Source organism: Vombatus ursinus, unplaced genomic scaffold (genome assembly GCF_900497805.2).
Source record: "Vombatus ursinus unplaced genomic scaffold, bare-nosed wombat genome assembly UNPS02014818.1, whole genome shotgun sequence".
NCBI lineage: Eukaryota > Metazoa > Chordata > Mammalia > Diprotodontia > Vombatidae > Vombatus > Vombatus ursinus.
In genome coordinates, this window is record NW_020954596.1 from 61988851 (window position 1) to 62008275 (window position 19425).

The 19425-nt window shown below is 40.9% G+C and overlaps 1 protein-coding gene across 2 annotated transcripts in view; it reads right to left on the reverse strand.

Annotated features, from left to right (window-relative positions):
• The window catches only part of HOPX (HOP homeobox), a 39059-nt gene extending 20646 nt beyond the window's left edge, over positions 1–18413 (reverse strand). Inside the window, exon 1 of one of the 2 annotated variants that reach the window (XM_027836222.1) lies at positions 18020–18413. The gene's annotated coding sequence lies outside the window, so the exon portion shown is untranslated. Of the gene's footprint in view, positions 1–13687; positions 13763–18019 lie in introns of those variants that run through there. The other variant, XM_027836224.1, reaches the window with a different exon arrangement.
• Positions 18414–19425: the final 1012 nt, after the last annotated feature.

A 19425-nucleotide genomic window follows, 5' to 3' on the forward strand; every position in this document is an offset into this window, starting at 1 on the left:
CACCAGAAGAGAGAGAGAGAGAGAGAGAGAGAGAGACAGAGAGACAGAGAGACAGAGAGACAGAGACAGAGAGAGAGAGAGAGAGAGAAAGAGTGTGTGTGTGTGTGTGTGTGTGTGTGTGTGTAGGGGAGGCAAGTAACAAGGATACCCAGAAAGTCCTCTTGCTGGGGTGAGATTTTATGCGAGTCTTGAAGAAAGCTGTGGAAGCCAAGGGGTGGAGATAAGGAAAGAAAGCGTTCAGTGGCTTGACTGCAGTCTAATTGTAGGCTCAGTAGAATTGAGGATTTTTCTTTGAAACTTGGGGAAAAAATAACCTTGACTAGGAGTAGGAGGACAAAGGTTCTAGGTCCAGTTCCTATACTTACTAGCCTAGGAATCCTGGGCAAGTCACTGAATTTTGCTATACTTTGCCTCATCTATAAAATGGATGTAGTAATACCTGGCCTGTCTGTCCCAATCAATCAAAAAGCCTTTATTTATAGGCAGTTGTGGTTAAGTGACTTGCCCAGGGTCACACAGCTAGTAAGTGCCAAGTGTTCGGTCTGAGGCCAGATTTGAACTCAGGTCCTCCTGACTTCAGGGCTGGTGCTCTATCCTCTGAACCACCGAGCTGCCCCTCAAAAAGTATTAAGGGTCTACTATGTGCCAGGGACTGTGCTAAGGGCTTTATAATTATTACCCCATTTAATCCCCACAACAACCCTAGGAGATAGGTGCTGTTATTATTCCCATTTTACAGATGAGGAAACTGAGGCAAACAGAGGTTAAGTGACTTGCCCAGGGTCACACAATTAGTAAGAGACTGAGACTGGTCCAGCACTTAGTACAGTCCCTGGTCCATAGTAGACACTTAATAAACGTTTACTGAATTGAATTGATTTGAATTCAGATCTTCCTAAACTCCAGGCCCAGCACTCTATCCTCTTCTCCACCTAGCTGTCTCACATTATAGATGTCAGGTAGGATTAAAAAGGGGGATAAGCTAATGTACTATATGGTGTTCCCGGTGACAAACTCATAAACCCTCTTGAGTAAAGGACTGGATTGATGGTTAATTTATATTTGTGGGTTCAATAATATGGGTATGGATAATGATAATTGACATAATATATATATATGTATAAACTTTAAATATATACATATATATGTATCTTTAAAGTTTGCGAAATGGTTAACACAGGAAATCTCTAAGTGAGCCTTCCTCCTACCAGCTCTGTGATGTAGCTGCCATGCATATTGTCTCCATTTTAGAGATGATGAAATGGAGTCTCAGCTTGTTAGAGGCTCTGAGGATTATGAGCCTAGGTCATCTTGATTTCCAGCCTAGCACCATCTACCAAGTTACTGTGTCAACCCAAGTATTTGCTATTCAGCTCAGCCAAATGCAGTGTTGACTCTATTTGTTGCTCTTTGGATATTTGAGGGGAGGGATCCAATGCATTGGTTTGAATCCGTAGTAAACTTGATCACAGGATCACCGACTTGGAGCTGAAAGGGATCATAGGATTTAGAACCAGAAGAGACTTTAGAGGTCATTGAGTCCTACTTTCCCTTATTTTACAGTTAAGAAAACTGAGTCCCAGAGACTTGAACTGATTTACCCAAAGTCACATAGGTGTAGAGCATTAATTTTCCTATGCATATGTGTGTGTATTATATATATATATATAATTTGTCTACCACATAAGCAACTTTCATTAGCATATCTTCCAGATCCTAATGGGAGGGTCTTTTTTATAATTTATTTTTGAAATTTTTATTATTAAAAAAGTTTTTATTGATGTCTTTTTTTATATCAACATCATTTCACCTTGGATCCTTCCTCCTCTCCCTCCCAGAAAGTAACAAATACTATTTTTTTAAGACAAAAAAAAGAAAAAGGAGGAAAAAGTCAGCACAATCAATCAATACATTGAAAAAGTGCAAAACTATGTGTAATGTGCAACACCTGTGGACCTCCCCACCTCCATAAAGGGTGGGTTGGGAGTGTGGGAGGGTCATATTTTAAACAAGATTTCCTGTCAGGATTAGGTATTTGTATATAATCCACAGTGGTCAGAAAAAGAATATTATTTGAAGGTGAGCGTCAATGCTACTGGTAACTCATCTTTCTCTCTCCCTTCCTCAAATTCCTCTCATTTCTCACCTGTTAATTGACAGAGAAAGAAGAAGAGAAGCAACACCACAGTTATCAACCCATTCTGTGTAGGGGGGCAATGATGATTGTCGTCATGAGGCGGTTTAGAAAAGGGCCTCAGTGATGGCGATTTTGTTCCTCATCACAGCCAGGGTTGGGCGTGTTCAAACCAAAAAAGTGAAAACTGGAGAAATAGCTTAGGTCCCTCCCAGGCCTCCTGGAGTGTTGTGTTTGTTGCTGTTTTAACCCATGAATTATCCTGCCAAACCACATCTCTTATGAGTAGGAACAACAGAGACTCCATTCAGTTTACAGCTGAATCGCACACAGTAAATCTCATCCCCATACTTAAGACCAGAGAAAGAAAGCACGGATGGGACAAAGAAGACAGGGAAGGGTGGAGATATCTCGGCAAATGGCCAGGGATGTAGAATACTGATGCCTAGCTAGGCTGTGTCTGGGGCCTGTGGTAGGTTTCACTACCTACTATTCCTGGCCCAGCTGGATAGAGTAGGCAATTGTTTCGTTTGACACCAGGCAGACCAGGCTGCTCTTTAGTTGGTTGAGAAGTGATTCACAGTAACATTCTCAAAGTGAAACCATTCTACAAGAATGGAGAAGGCGGAATAATACATAACTCTTAGTTCAGTGGCCAAATCATCAGCATCGCCAGGTGTCAGACTTATGTAGCTTACCTAAGTGGCTGGTTCATTGATTTAGTTTATCTTCATAGATGACTTGTAGGATCATAGATTTAGAGCCAGATGGCACTTTAGAGGCCGTGGAATCTAGCCCCCTCATTTTACAGATGAGAAAACAGAGGCAGAGAGATTAAATGACTTGCCCAGGAACACACAATGAAAAAGAAGGCTTTTGAAGCTACTGTCTTCCTGACCCCAAGTCAGGTAACCTTTCCACTAACTACCCCCTATTCCCTCTTCACAGAAACTGCTGTTAGAAGAGGCTTTTCTCCACCCTACCCCTCACCCTTGCCCCACTAGGGTCAGACCATTTATAGTCACTTAGAGACAATAATAAGACACTCTGGAAAGCTGTTATAAATAGAGCTTTACATAAACCCCAGCAATGAATTACGCATTCATTGAACCTAGGGTATGAAATGCTTCATATAAAAGCTGATCCCTTTTCACGGACAGTTCAACTTTTGTGCTAGTCCAGAGTCTTACATGTGGAAACCTGTTGAAATCTAAAAGACAGTAACTAACTTTGTGTTTCTTTGCTAGTGTATGGTTACAAATTAAGTGATGATATTGCATTTAGCTTGTTAGGAAACATGGGTGGATTAAGGGATGAATGGTTAACTCTAGGCTGAAAATATCATTTCCAGCATTTCTTTTTAGAAAATTCCAAACTTATGAATGGGTGGTGGACGAAGCAGTTTAGGTAGAAGGATGGGGGCTGCTGTGGGTGAGGGTGTATGTGTGTGTGTGTGTGGGCCCATGTGTGCTCCAGTGCATGTATGTGTTCACAACTGTCTATAAGGGACATTTGTAAATAAGGCATCTACACCGGTGTTGTTGTTCACCCTTTGTTTCAGAAGAGGACCAATAACATCGCAGGATGATGTCTTGACTTACACATGGTCAGCCTCACTCTCCCTTCCAGAGTCACTGAAGTCCAGCGCCAAGACAAAAAGTCAAGACAACTGGTGATGGCCTGGGATGCAGTGGACCATCTTGGCATCTTGGCATCTGACCAAGCTACAAGCATTCCACAGCCTCTGCTTCAGTCCCCTTAATGGCTTCATGGGTGGGTGGTACAAATTGTTCTCATCTCCCATTCCTCCAGGGGAAGTTTTCACATGCTTGGGGTAGACATCCCCTAACTCATGAGGGCTGTTACTTACCCTCTACCTAGTTTAGCCCGTCTACTGGGACCATTTTACCCAATGGCCAGCGTGCATGCTAGAGCTTCTTAGAGCCACAGATGAGGGTCGGGTGACAAGTGGATGCCAAAGGTAGATAAGCAGCCTTGCAAAAGGCTCAGGCAAGTGCTCACACCAAAAGTGATGGTCCTCCCCGAACCTCATACACCCCAAATGCCTGTGCAATAATAATGTTATACTATAACACTCTGAACTATGGAGTCAGGAAGAACAGAACTATTTTAACCTATAATAATAGCTGGAAGAAAAAAAGTACCAAGACTTAGGCCAGAAAAACGATGGGATTGAAGTAAGTGACTTTTGGCTCTAAAATCCTATTTTTCCATAACTGTCTAAAGTGACCTGGGTTTAAATCATCCCAGTAATCAAGAGATTAAATTAATGTATTAAATGTATTAATGTATTAAAATCATTCAGAGACTCAAGGTATGCGCCTTGCCCTGTCTCTGGCTTGCTGAGCAGAGCAAATGGACAAATCCCTTCACCTGGGATGATTGGCTTAGCTCAGTTTTTCCATCTTCAGAGTAGGGCAGAATATGTACTCCCTGTAACCTGTCTCAGAGCACCGACAAGACAATGACAAGGCTGGGGAAATATTCTGAGCCTGGCTGTTGCAACTAGCGATTAGGTATGAAAGAAGAGGTTTGTCAATTGTGTGCTTTTAAAGCCAAGATGTTCCCTGCTATGCTCAGTGAGCCTTCACAGGTAGCAAACAAGTGGGTTTGTGCATTATCTCAATGGGAAGTCTTCAGAAGGACAGAAGAGGCTGCAGTCTGCAGAGATAGCAGGGGGCTATTTTTGACTCTTAAGAGGTGCTGTTGCCTTGTAGTTAAGTGTTGGAAGACACAACTTCAAATGGTTTTTATTTGGAGAGTGGATGGGTGGGGAGGAGGCATGGTTTTTATGGCAGCTTGACTAGAAATGATGGAAATTTGCCCTGTGGGATTTTCCCTTCTCCACCTACCCAATCTGACAAGTACTTTAAAAGAAGCTACTGGTTGGTTGGTTGGTTATTGTCCTTCGTTCTCGAAGACGTCACTATGTTGAGGTCAAAGTAGAATGTGTCTGACTGTGGCTGATCAGACCCATGAGATTTAGGAAGGCGCTACCATAGATCGGGCACAAATAGTCCATGTGTACATTTGGAGTGAAGAAGTCTCTTAATTTCCACTATGTAGAATCTAGGTGGTGGATGTGCAAAGACAAAATGAAAATAAAGTCTCTGCCCTCGAGAAGCTTACATTGTACCAGTGGAATACAACCTGTCTTCCAGAATGAACAGCATTTGGGTTGCCTGCCTGCTCCAAGTACTGTTCTGATGATTGCTGTGTTGTTCTCTAAGCATGCATCCTCTGGGGAGTTAATTACCTTGACTGTCCACAACTCAAACTGTTATGACAACAACAGGGATGTTAAAATGATTACTACAATGCAGAACAATGTGCTTAGGGCTTTTAAAAACAGGTAACCTGGGTGGGGTTAAGCTAATGAAGCAAAGGAATCCCAAGGCCTTCTCCAAAAAAAAAAAAAATCTCTGATGCTTAAATGTGCTAAAGGATTAGAAAAAAGATTTCCACTGTGGGAAAATCTCTATACTTTCCTAATGAAAACTGTTTAGCTGAATGAGAAATTTGGATTACACAGGTAAATATCAAGCTTATAAAATCAGCTTTCTATCTTGCTTGTGTAGGGGAGCAATGATATGAGTAATTCAAAACAGCAGCAGCTCATTAGCAAATCTGCTCTAATTTTTGTTGAGCTTGGGAATACATCATATGATTTTTGGGTTGCCCAATTATCTTCCTGATTCTATTTTATTGAGGCCAATATTACTTGCTTTCTATCCTCTGAATACATATGAGCTGACAGCAGGAGAGGTGACCCAAAAAGCATGCCTGCCAGCAGCGGAAATCAGTCTATTTATTTTAAATCTGATTTGGCTAATCCACACATAGATAATTGAAAGCTGGCTGTAAAATACTGTCATCCTATTGTTTTCTCTGTGTGTGTGTGTGTGTGTCCATTCAGACAAAAATTTCTTCTTGAAATCCTTCCTGCACATGACTCTGTGAAAGACCCATTCATCTCTAGATCTAAAAAATTAGCATAGCTAAGTTTTTTTTTAAAAGTATGTATTTCTCCAGGACATTTGAATGCACAGAAATGATATGATCACAAAATAGGTAAAACAAGGTAGTCACATTTTTTTTTCTGCACTAGCAAATTTAGTTAAACATCTCTGCCATCCTTATGAATTTCCTTTTTGACCTTGTATAAAACAAATGGCATAACTTCTTCAAGTTGTGCTTGCCCTTTGAAAAATTCAGAAAAAGATTCTTTGCATTGCTAGGAATATACTTTTACAAGGGACACTAGTAAACCATCAACATTAAGATCCATTAAGGATCTGTGACCTCATTGATAAAAGTGCTTGCTCCAATGATGAAGATCGTCACACAAACCCTCTTATGAGGTTCAACTGCTATCTATGTGGTTCTGTGAATTCTCCACAGGGGAGCCTACCCAATGTACTTAGGGCTTCCTCTGAATCAGAGATTCTTAATCTTTTTTGTGTCATAAACACCTCTGGCAATCTGGTGAAGCCTACAGACCTTTTTTCAGAATAATGTCTTTAACTGCATAAAATAAAATACGCAGGATAATAAAGGAAACCAGTTATATTGAAATATAATTATCAAAAATATATTTGGGGGGCAGTTAAGTGGCATAGCAGATAGAGAACCAGCCCTAGAGTCAGGGGGACCTGAGTTCAAATGTGACCTCAGACACTTACTAATTGTGTGACCCTGGGCAAGACATATATGTGTACACACAGATATGTACATGTATATACATATACACATACATATATGTATATATGTGTGTGTGTGTATATATTTATATATCTATCTCTATCTCTATAAATAGCAAATTCAAAGACCTCAGATTAAAAGTCACCTGCTGTAGACCTCTTGGCCTTCAAGGGATGCCCAGTGGAACATGTGAACCATCCATAGATGATTGCTTTCATTTTTTCCCCGAGTCATACATCTCTTTGATTCACAGCTTTTTCTGTACAACTCTTTATCTGTAATATATTGCAACCTACTGAACCCACAATGTGCCTTTTGTGGCAATAAGCAATCTTTAAAACATAAAATGTCCAGTTGCAATAACTAGCTTCTGCTCCTGGGACAATGGAGTGTTTTCACACCGGCTGCCATACACCTGCTATCCCTTGTCACACACATGGCATCAAAGTCCAATACCATGTGCTGCTTGTCTCCTTATCACCCTTTGGCTTTGTTGTTTCCATGCTTGTTTTTGACCCAGGGTGAGGTGAATGTGTATTCATCTCACCTCTTAGTTTAGTTCCTTTTTTTTCCATCTGCAAATCAGGGCAGAATACTCACTCCCTGCCTCCTGTCTCATAGCACACTGGGAAAATGTCCTGAGCTAGGGTTGAAGCCTTTAATCAATTGATCAATTAATTAATTTCATTAATAACAAATTAATGAAAAAGCATCTAAGTGCTCATTATAGGACCATCACTGGATTATTTGTTATCTACATGAAGCAAGCAACTGGGGAAACCTTCAGGGTTCAGAAGAAAATCAAATTCATGGTAAGGCCGTGACCTTGTGGACAGTCACTGAACTGGCTTCTTCCAGTGACAAACCATGATGTCAGGTAGTCTACTTCTATTCACTAACTAAGAGGTCTCTGTCTCTCAATTCTCAAAATAAAGTTAGCCACAGAAACTACAGCAGAGCTTTCAAGTTAGTTAGGTTCAAATGTCGATGGCTGCTAAGCAAATTCAGTTGTTTATATTGAGGTTCAATGTGAAGTTTCTAATGAGACATTTCATAAGAATAAAAAAGAAACTAAGGGGAAGTTTCTCTCTTTCTAATGACTCCAGTCACCCTACAGAAACTTTATTCACTTCTCTTGGAACTAACAATAAGAATAATCAGCATTTATATGTCAATTTGATGTTTGCAAAGTGCTTCACAAATATTGTCTCTTTAGATCAACAACCCAAGGAGGTAAGTGCCATTATTATGCCCATTTTATGGATGAGAAAATTGAGGCAGGTGGTGGTTAAGTGATTTGCCAAGGATCAGATAGCTAATAAATATCTGAATTCAGATTTGAACTTGGGTCTTCCTAACTCCAGGTCCAGTGCTCTTATCCACTCATTGGAGGCCTTTGATTGGGGGCAATTCTATTTAGGTGACATGCAGATGAATGAGTAGATGTGAAAGGCCACCAGAAAATAACCCTATATAACCAACCCTATTTTATTGTCACTTCTTAGTGTTTAAATATTTTGAAATTTATACAAACAAGAAGGCATATAGAGTTATTTTAAAATGCAAGGTGGTTCCCCTTCTGTTTTCTTTTTCTTCCTCTCCCCTTTATTTCCTCTTCCCTTCATTCTCACTGTAGGTACATGTCATCTTCCTCTATTAGAAGACAAGCTCCTTTAGGGCAGAGACTTTCTTGCTTGTTTAAATTTGGATTCCCATCCCTTAGCCCAGTGCTGGTCCTATAGTGAGCACTTAGATGCTTTTTCATTAATTTGTTAATCCTCCTAGTAGTCAAATATACTACCCCTCCAAGTTTCTTGGAGCATGTCTTTTGGAAGGATGCCTTTCACTTTTCCTGAAGAATTGGTGTTTCAAGTGTAGAAAAGGCCAGAACTCTGTAACTTGAATTTTAAGAAAATGGCACCTAGAAGTGATGATGTGGTGATTTACCAATGCAATCAGGAGATGTGAACTGACAGAAGGAGTAGTTGTATCCTATTATAGGTTTCAATGGCTAGAGTACTAGTTGGGAACCAAGGAGTTCATACATACCTTCCTTTCTCATGAAATATCCTAATCTTGGGAAGAGATCTCAGGAGGTCATCTGATCTCAGCTTCTTCACATTTAAAATATGCTGAGCTACCCTATTTCTTAAACTCACCAGAAAAAGAATCTCCATTCCTCACCAGGGCTCCATTCCTCAGCAGTGCCAGACTCATAATAGGCACTTAATAAACACTAGTGGACTTGACTCAATTCACTCACTCATTCCAACCTTCCACATTATGAGGAGATTTTTCATAAAAAGCCAAAATGCCAAATACTACAGCTTAGGCTCATTTGTCATCCTGGTTTTTCTCCAAAAGAGATGGAAAACAGCTGATCTCTTACATGAATTATCCTTTATACACTGGAAGCCCTTTTACTGTCTACTTTCAGCCTTTTCCTTTCCAAGCTAAACCATCTCAGTTTCTTTGGCTTTTCCTCCTGGATATTACTTTATAGCTCTTTAAGCATCTTGGGGGTTTCTCCTCTAAATCTTCTCCAAGTTCTCCTTTTAAGTTGTGGGGCCAAGGACCAGGCAGAACACTCCCATAAAGACTTGACCAGTGTTGTGTATAATGAAAGGATTACCTCATGATTCCTATCTATTACATTCTTGTTTTATGAATCCCATCATTTACCAATAATGCTACCCTACATTATGTGGAAATTGTGAAGAATAAATAAATAATAAAATGGTGGGCACTTTCCAACCTTGAGTTACTGAATTATAAATGTAAGAAAGTGGAGCTATCATATTGCTGGGCACAGTATAAGAATCCAATAGAAAAGAAGTCTGGAAAAAGCTGGATGGTGGTAGCAGTGGTATATACATTATTATATTTTACATGCATATGGAATATGATATATAATAAATTAATTATATATGTAATATAGTTATTATATTAGCTAAAGGAGCTACTACAGAGAAGAGAGCAGAAGGGAAGGGAGAAAGGGAATAATCATTTTATTAAGTATCTACTATAAGCTAGGCCCTGTGCTAAGCACTTCATAAATATTATCTCATTTGAGGAGGGAACACAGTATCCATATAATCCATATTGCTTTGCCTGTCTGCTGTGCTAAATTTAATATAGATTTTATAAAAATCATTGTTTAGTCATTTTCAGTCATATCTGAGACTCTTTGTGATCCCCTTTGGAGTTTTCTTGGCAAAGATACTGGAGTGGTTTGCCATTTCCTTCTCCAGCTCATTTTACAGATGAGGAAACTGAGGCAAACAGGGTTAAGTGACTTGCCTGGGGTCATACAGCTGGTAAGTATCTGTTCTCCTATTTGAACTCAGGTCTTTCTGACTCTAAGCCTAGCACTCTATGTACTGCACCACCTAGCTGTCTTTTTATAAAAATAAGTTGCATGTAATTGAGATGCATGGATTTGTATAAAAAAAAAGATACTGGTAAACTGAGTGATTAAACAGTGCAAGAAGGATATTAAAAAAACATCAACAAAGTAGATTAGCTAAACTAATCTCACTGAGTGAAATGATGTTCAAAGCTCCAGGAAGCTTCAGTTTTGCAATAAGAACTAGTACAACATTCATTATACTTTTATTGAACACTAGACAGAAAGCTAAGAACTGTTAAATTCATTTGTAGGCCATTCACTGTAGATGAGGGCAGACCTTAGTTACTTAACATCCGGAGGGACTTTGATGTTTCCATTTTATTAGCTACTCTTTCTAAGCTATCAGAAACCAAGTACCAGTAATTAGACGGGGGTGGGCAGGGATTCATCTCTAATGCTAAAAGAAACCAGATCCCTGCCTGCCATGGCCATTTGTTAGCAAGAAAAGAAATCCTGTTTTGAGAAACTAACACAAGAATCGGAACAACTTGAGTGTGTGATTTATGCTCAATCCCTGTCCTGGTTCCTCACCTCTCACATTGTGCCTTCTTCCAAGGAATCTACAAAGCCATAATAACACTGGGGGGAGGAGGGAGCACCATGGCACCACGGAAAGAGCATCGGCTTTGGAGTTAGAGGCCTTGGTCCTAATTCTGCCTTGGATGTTTCCTCCATATGTGAGCTGGGCAAGTCACTAAATCTCAGTTTCTTTCTTTTTCTTTTTCTTTCTTTCTTTCTTTCTTTTTTTTGGGGGGTGAGGCAATTGGGGTTAAGTGACTTGCCTAGGGTCACACAGCAAGATATGGACACGAAGAGTGATTTGAGAAAGTGTACCGTAGTAGAAAAACACACTCGTCAGGAGGCTTAGGAACTGATTACAGCTCAGCCACCATTTAGATACGTGTTAAAGCAAATCACTAAACTTGCCTGTTTCCATAATTATCTAATGAGGAAGTTGAATCAGCTCTATAATTTTACAGTCCTATGATGATACAGCGGACTAGGAGATAAGCATGGAGAGTGGACTAGGAAATAAGCATTTCTTAAGCATCTACCATGTGCCGGGCAGTTAGGTGGCACAGTGGATAGAATACTAGGCCTGGAGTCTAGAAGACCTGAGTTCAAATGTGGCTCAGACACTTACTAACTGCGTGACCCTGGGTGAGTCATTTAACCCTATTTGCCTCAGTTTCCTCATCTGTAAAATGAGTTGGAGAAGGAAATGGCACACCACTCTAGTATCTTTGCCAAGAAAAAACAAATGGGGTGACGGAGTCAAGCACAGTTGTAATGACTAAACAACAAAAATGTGCCAGGCACTGTTATGCACGCTTTTTCTTACAAATGTTATCTCATTTGATCCTCACAATAACCCTTCAAGTTGGATATTCCATTTTACAGGTGAGGAAACTGAGGCAGACAGAGGTTAAGCAACTTGTTGAGGGTCATACAGCTAAATAGATATCTGAGGCTGGATTTGGACTCTAGTTTTTCCAACTCCAGACCTAGTCTAGATTTTGGTAGACTTGGTTCTTGTCTCTTTGTAATCTTGTCTCTGAAGCAAACTCACAGTATGACCATGAGCAAATCATTTCACCTCTCAGTGGCCTCGGCAAATGGGCGAGTTAACAAAGCAGTTGTTGAACTGCTTCAGTGGAGAGAATTTCCACATGCAAGAATCCACAGATAAAAATCACGAATCTGGATAAAAAAATTTGCTCATCTGAGGCGCATCTAAAAATAGCTTCTGGTTCATTTGACAACCAACTCAAGGCTCGGTCTACTAGACTGTGTTGCCTTACCAGTGAGTGGTCCGAGAAGCACATCTTACATGTCTGGGGAAGATTGTTTTTGTGATGCAAAAAGCAGAATCTGGTCATACCTCAGGAAAATGGCAGCATGAAAGGGTCTGCCTTCTCATACACTCATCCTAGACCAAGACCCAAAAACTCAGATATGGCCCCTGCCCACTCCCATCTCCCACTGTTCTAACAGGGTGGGGAACTGGCGGCCTTGAGGTCACCTTGACTGTGACGGTTTCCTCAAGTGCCCCCTGACCCTAGAATCCAAGTCAGAGAGTTCATGCCACCTGAGAGGAAACCTTTGGCTTAGTGGACTAGGATATACATAGAGTACAACTAAAGGCACCCCTACCTCAGCACAGCAGACACCCTGCTTCTTTAAGCCTCTTCCTTCCAAGCCTTCACTCTACTATCTGCGTGAACCAAGTGTGCACCTTTTGTTTGGAGGCCATTCACTGTAGATAAGGGCAGACCTTGATTATTTAAGATCTGGAGGGACTTTGACGTTTCCATTTTATTAGCTACTCTTTCTAAGCTATCAGAAACCAAGTACCAGTAATTAGACGGAGGTGGTTAGGGATTCATCTCTAATTCTAAAAGAAACCAGATCTCTGGGTTGTTATGGGTATTTATTAGCAAGAAAAGAAATCCTGTTCTGAGAAACTGACACAGCAATTGGACCAGCTTGAGTGTGTGATTTATGCTCAATCCCTGACCTGGTTCCTCACCTCTTACACTGTGCCTTTTCCCAAGGAATCTACAAAGCCATAATAACACTGGGGTGGGGGGAGGGGGAGCCACCCTGGCACAATAGAAAGAGTATTGGCTTTGGAGTTAGAGGCCTTGGTCCTTATTCTGCCTTCTCCATATGTGAGCTGGGCAAGTCACTAAACCTCAGTTTCTTCATCTCTAAGATGTTGGACTAGATTGCCTCTGAGGATCATAGCATCCTGTGGATACTATGACCTGAGAGGTGACCCAGTCCAACTGTCCCATTTTATACATGAAGAAACTGAGACTAGGGAGGACAGATAGTGAAGGCCCAGGCAGTTTGGTTTTAAATGGTGAAGCTCAGGTCCACATGATGCCTTTTTAAAAGAACTGTCTCATTTGGAAGAATTTGCCCCTTCTAATCACTAGGGGAAAGGAGAGAGAGAGAGACAGAGACAGAGACAAATACAGAGAGACAGAGACAGAGATAGAGAGACAGAGACAGAGACAGACAGAGACAGAGACAGAGACAAACAGACAGACAGACACAGAGACAGGGACAATCAACGACAGAGACAGACAGACAGAGAGAAGATCTAGTGGTCCCTTCAGCCAAACTATCCCTCCAGCGGGATCTGAAGTGAGTATCATGAAGGCAACCTTTTTCAAGGAAAGCATTTTAAGGAGGTAAGGAAGAGATCCAGTAAGTTTTTCATAATCATATTTTCTCAGCAACGTGACACCCCTTTAACAAATCCTTCAAGGTAGCGACTCTGTCCAGAACAGAACAGAACAGAACAGAACAGTTTTGGTGCGCAGCAGGATTAAGTTATTACGACCTACCGGACAGCTAAGGGTGCATCACTCCCGAGCGCTGAAATTCGCCCCGCTCCCGGCGCAGTGACTCACCTTGGCCCAGAAGGACTCCGCTTGCTTTGGCTGCGCTGAGGAACGGGGGCGAGAAGCGCGCCAGCTGGTCCAGCGCCTCCTGGGTATGCCCAGGCCGAGTGCCCGCGCTCCCTGCTCAGGGCTCACTGCGCTGCCTGGGCTGCCCTTGCCTCTCTGACAGCCCTGTGGCTGATAGGAGCGGAGTGCCGCCGCATGACTGCTTTCAGGCTGGAGAGCATAATTAGACATATCGGGACGAGGCGCCCCTTTTCAGGGCTGGAAAGCACCAGACGCAGCTGCCGCTTTTGGCACCTGCTGGCCTCGAAACTGGAGCGTTCTAGATCATTCAAAAGGGGAAAAGGGACTTAAAAGCTGGGTTTTGCTCCAGATGCGGCGTTCTTGGGAGTGAGTGCTTCCCTTTTTTTCTCCTCCTGCTCCCTATGATTTAAGAATATACTGCGGGACTGAGGAAAGTGTAGCGGAAGGTCCAAGGATTCCTGGTGTGATCTCAACACTAACACAAACTGTGTCTCCATCGCCTTCGCTAAAAATGGGGAGAATTATCCCAGCTTCATCCCATCTCCAGGGAAGAAACCACCTATATATGCCTTTATTACAAAGGACTCTGAGCTCTCCTGCTCTTGGCAGTATTACAGATAATGTGTGACTGAAATCAGACTTTGTATGGTCACTACTCCCCAATAATCTCAAAACAATTTCCAGTTTAAGTAGTGACACCACCCCTTCCCTCCGAGACGCAGCCACCTCTAAGAAACAATAGCCTACCCCCAAGAACAGCCATAACCAGGAGGGGAGCTGGGCTAGCCTTATGGGTAGGTTGTCTGCTCTAGCATGATACTGAAATTACCCCTAAACCCTTCTCTTCCTCTAATTTGCCATTTGGGGCTTGAAATCCCCAACCGTTAGAAATCAATATTTTTGGATATGAAATTTAGTCTTCCAGCTTTTAAGATGTGAATATCCCTGGCAAGGACAACACATTAAGTTATTTTAGCTATTAATACTCTAGGCTTTAATTCATTTATCAGGGTTTTTTTTTTCCAAAGAGTCATCTGGTAAGTTTTTGAGATAATGAAACACAGATCCAATACATTTTAAGTTAAAGGAGTTCTGAGTTAAAGGAAAGAAAGGTGCAGGGCTTGAAGTGTGGCCCAAGAGAAGAGGCCTGGGTGGGGCACCATAAGGGTGAAAGGCACATAGTGTGGGGAGAACTGATAAGGAGGAAAGAGCCTTGGAAAGGTTCAGAGGGAGGGCATGAAGACAAACTTCACTTAGTACACAATTTGGCCTAGGACTGGCCCTGATAATAGTGATGATTTTTTTTTAAAAGACCCTGCTATAGCAGAAAAATACATGGATTGGATCCTTGTAGTTTATTTCCCAAGGGAGGAGCTGATGGAACACTAATAACATCTATTTTGTTCATTTATTCTATTCTATAACCATAATCCACCTGCTTATACCAGATATTAGAATAAGAATAAAAGGAAGCTTTAGTTTTGAAACATTTCTACTGAAGCATTAACACAATCCTTAAATAACACAGCTTTGAGTACTCTGAGCAATTCCCCTGGCATAGGGCCTGCACCAAGAAAGCACTTGAGAAACAGCCCTGACTCCTTAACAGATGTAAGAGTAGGGTTCTGAGGAGCCCGGAATACCAGGAGAGTCTCCAATGCACTTACACTCTCTCTCCTCCAGAAGTCTAAGCATCTCTTGCTTCAACAACTCATTCCTGCGGTTAATCATGGACTGCCTTGTTCTGTTTCTTAATATTTTAGGGGTAGCTGTGTAACCTGAGGCAAGACAACTCTGGGCCTCAGTTTCCTCATCTGGTAAAAGAAAGGAATTGAATTGGGATACAAGTTCTTAACATAGGGTCTATAAATTAAAAAAAAATGGATAGCTATTTCAATATAATTGGTTTCCTTTGTAATCCTATGTATATTGTTTTTATGAATTAAAAGCATCATTCTGAAAAGGGACAATAGGCTTCACCCAACTGCCAAAGGGGTCCAACAGACAAAAAAATGTTAAGAACCCCTGGACCCTGTTATCTATAGATCTTTGGGTTCTAAAGAAGTCAGGGATTCTATATGTATATCTTGGCTCTTCAGCTGGAAGCTGAAGCTCTTCCCTCCTCAGAGGCTCTATATCACACTTTTCTCTCTCCTAGATTGCTTTGCAGATTTTAGTTGTTTAATTATTTTTAAGTCCTGTCTGACTCTTCGTGACCCTATTTGTGTTGTTGTTGTTTTTTTTGCAATGATACTGAAGTGGTTTGCCATCTCCTTTTCCAGCTCATTTTAAAGACGAGTAAACTGAGGAAAATAGGAGTTAAATGACTTGCCCAGGGTCACACAGCTAGTAAGTGACTGAGGCCAAATTTGAACTCTGGAAGATGAGTCTTCCTGACTCCAGGCCTGGCGCTCTATCATTGCGCCACCTAGCGGTCCTATATCTGCTTTGCAGATAGCAGGTGCTTAATAAATGCTTTGATTTTCAAAAGGGTCATCATCTTAAAAATTGGTTTTAGTATGGTGACCCAGATGCCCCTGGTGTGTGAAAGCATTTTATTCTCCCATATAGCTGCATTGGTTTTTCAGCCAATAGCTGTATTCCTTTAAAGAAAAAAAGGACAATGCTGGGTGAGTTGATTTTGCTATACTGCAGCAGGTAGGTGATGGTGCAGTGAATAGAGTGCCAAACATGAAGTTGGAAAAAAACCTGAGTTCAAATGCTCCCCCAGATCCTGCCTAGTTTTGTGTCCTTAGCAAGTCACTTAACCTCTGCCTGACTCAATTTCCTCATTTCTAAAATAAGAGTAATAATAGAACCTTACCTCCCAGGATTATGAGGATAAAATGCGATCATATTTGTAAAGTGCTTTGCAAACCTTAAAACGCCATATAGATGCTAGCTATTGTGGTTTTTCTTCTTTTTTAATCCTTGTGACAGAGGAAGGCTTTTTGAGTAAGGTAAAAAAAGAAGATTTTGTTTGAAAATGTATGTGATGTTAAAAAAAAAGACATACTTTTTAAATGCTAGGTGAAATGTTTTATCTCCCTGTTATCTTTTTGATATACATTTGCTGAATGTGATAGCTCACCATGAAGATGACCTGTCTTTTGAGCCTCTGCCTTCCTCTGAAAATGTCAGTCTTAACCCTGCATGAATGAATGACCAGTTGGGCTCCATCGACCTCCCCATGTTACTTCTTTTTATAGCCTACCTGATAAGATACTTTTATTTAGACCTGAGGGTTACATGGGGTCTGCATGTCCCTGGCTTCCATTCCATTTCCTTTTTCTCAGCAGCTTTCAGAGCTAACCCTGCTTGGCATTGTGCTGAAATACTAAGGACATACATTTTCTCAAGGTACCAGAATAGGAGGATTCCCTTAAGTCTAAAACAAATAACTACTGGTTGCAATGAAATAAATTTCTCTGAGTAATAGCAAACTGCAGAGAAAAATTTAATCACCTGTCATGAAGCCTCCACCATACTTAATCAACATATAGATCACCTCCACTAGAGATCAACACATTGAAAATAGAGTATATTAAAAATAATATTGTGCTAGGTCATATAATATTAACTAAATAATTAACTAAAATTTACAAAGTTTGTACTTTAAACAGAGATTGTCTCATTTGGGCCTCACGATGGCCTGTGAGGTAGGTGCTACAGATATTATCACCAATTTACAGATGAGGAAAATGAGGCTCAGAAAATGAGGTGTGTCCATGGTCATACCATCATTAAATGCTAGAAATGGAATTTTAAACTAGGTCTTTGCTGACTTCAAGTCCAACACTTTTTCATTCTACCCTGGACAGATCTTCCTTAAAACATCAGAGTGCAGAATAGGATATTAAACAACTGAAAAGCATATGTATCTGGCATGATGATTTGAGTGCTCATTCTAAGACATTTTTCAAAAATAGGACAGATGCCAAGGTGAGCTCAACAGCTGCTGATAAAACCAAATGAAATTTCCCTTGTCCAAAGTTTCCAGTTCAGTCCTATTAAAATTCTCAAATCTCAGAAAACCTTCTCTAGTAGCCCTTTCCTATGTCCCTGCATGGGTACCTAGTCTCAGGCTCTAATCTTCCTTTATTTTTCATCTTTTTTCCCCCTTTTTTCCCCTTTCTTTCTCTTTTTTTTCCTTCCTTCCTTCCTTCTTTCTTTCTTTCTTTCCTTCTTTCTTTCTTTCTTTCTTTCTTTCTTTCAGCAGAGGGGTCCAATTGAGTAACCATTAGAATTTTATCTGAGTTTCTAAGTTAATCCACTTCTGTACCTTAAAGTCAGACCCATGTGAGAGGTACTTACATGAGAATTATGGCAGCTCGTTCTTGATCTGAAGAAGTACTGTTCTTGGATGAAGGGCTGTTTAAATAGTTGTGCTTACTCACTCCTTGGATAGCACGTTTCCTTACGTGTGTATGTGTGTGTGTGTGTGTGTGTGTGTGTGTGTGTGTGTGTGTGTGTGCGCGCGTTCATGCAAGTACCTGAAAAACCTGCAGTGTAGGGTAGATGAAAATGACAGAAAGTATGTGGATGCTAAATCTGTCCTGGTTATTCAGGTTTGCTGTGCAGTCCATTCAGGCAATGGCATCAGAGGTGGCTATGAAGTTTTCTCACTATTCTAGTCTCTTCTTTTTCCACCAATAAAGGATGGACCTGTCCCGAGGTTGGAAGGAGTAAGTCAGGTCCAGACTGTGTGGGAAACAGAGCAGGGTTCTGAGACCCTTCTAACTTTCTTGCTTTGAATGGGACTTTCAGTTAGACATTGCATCACTTCAAAACATCCGCCTTGTGAGGTTGGTTTCATGAGATCCATTGACTATATGCCAACTGAGTGTCAGCCCACGGTTGCCTAATTAACAAGAAGTTGCTTTCCTACTGGAACTGAATGTACAAAATAGAGTGGCTAAGGGGAAGAGTCATGCTGGGATGATACTGTTTTTGTTCAACATCAAAAACTGTTTTAATCTGATCTCTTCAATTCACATTGTTATTTCTCTCCTGTTTTTCTGCTCCCTTATAAGACAATTCCAAACACAAGAATTGAAACACTCCTAACAGGAGTGAAATCAAAAGACTGGATGTGTTTGTGTATGCATCTGTGAGAAGGAGTGCTGAGCCTGCCTGTATACCTGTCTGTCACCGTTGGTGGAAATGTTACTGAGGGTGCTTGAGGTATAGCATGCAGGTGTTGAGGCACTGGCTTGTTACCTTTTTTACTTATTAGCTGCATACAATAGTCATTGATTGTTTGCAGCATGCTAAACCCATTAGGTGAGATTATTTGTGTGAATAAGAGAAGGGAAAAGTTAGCCTTGGGGTGAGATTGGGCATGGGAATGTCTGTGTGTATTTATTTCAGCACATACCATGAGAAGGTAAGTGCTTGCTTATTTTTCTCTTTTACCTCTGCATTAATTTTTTTTCCTTTGGACAAAGAAAAGACCCAGATGATTCTCTTGGAAACAGTGGCCGCATGTGAAAGAAAGAAAAAAATGGCATGCCATATTCCTTCTTCTTGATAAAAAAAAATTAAAGCGTGAAGGAAGATAAGTATTTTTGTACATCTGTGGACAAAACGTGTACCTGGTATCTGAACAAAGAGTACCTTGGTTACCAGGGAAACTATTTTATTTTCTGGTCTACCCTCTAGGCTCAGCAGTGATACAAGTCTATTTATTCTTGTCTCTCTAATTCTGTGGACACAAGGAC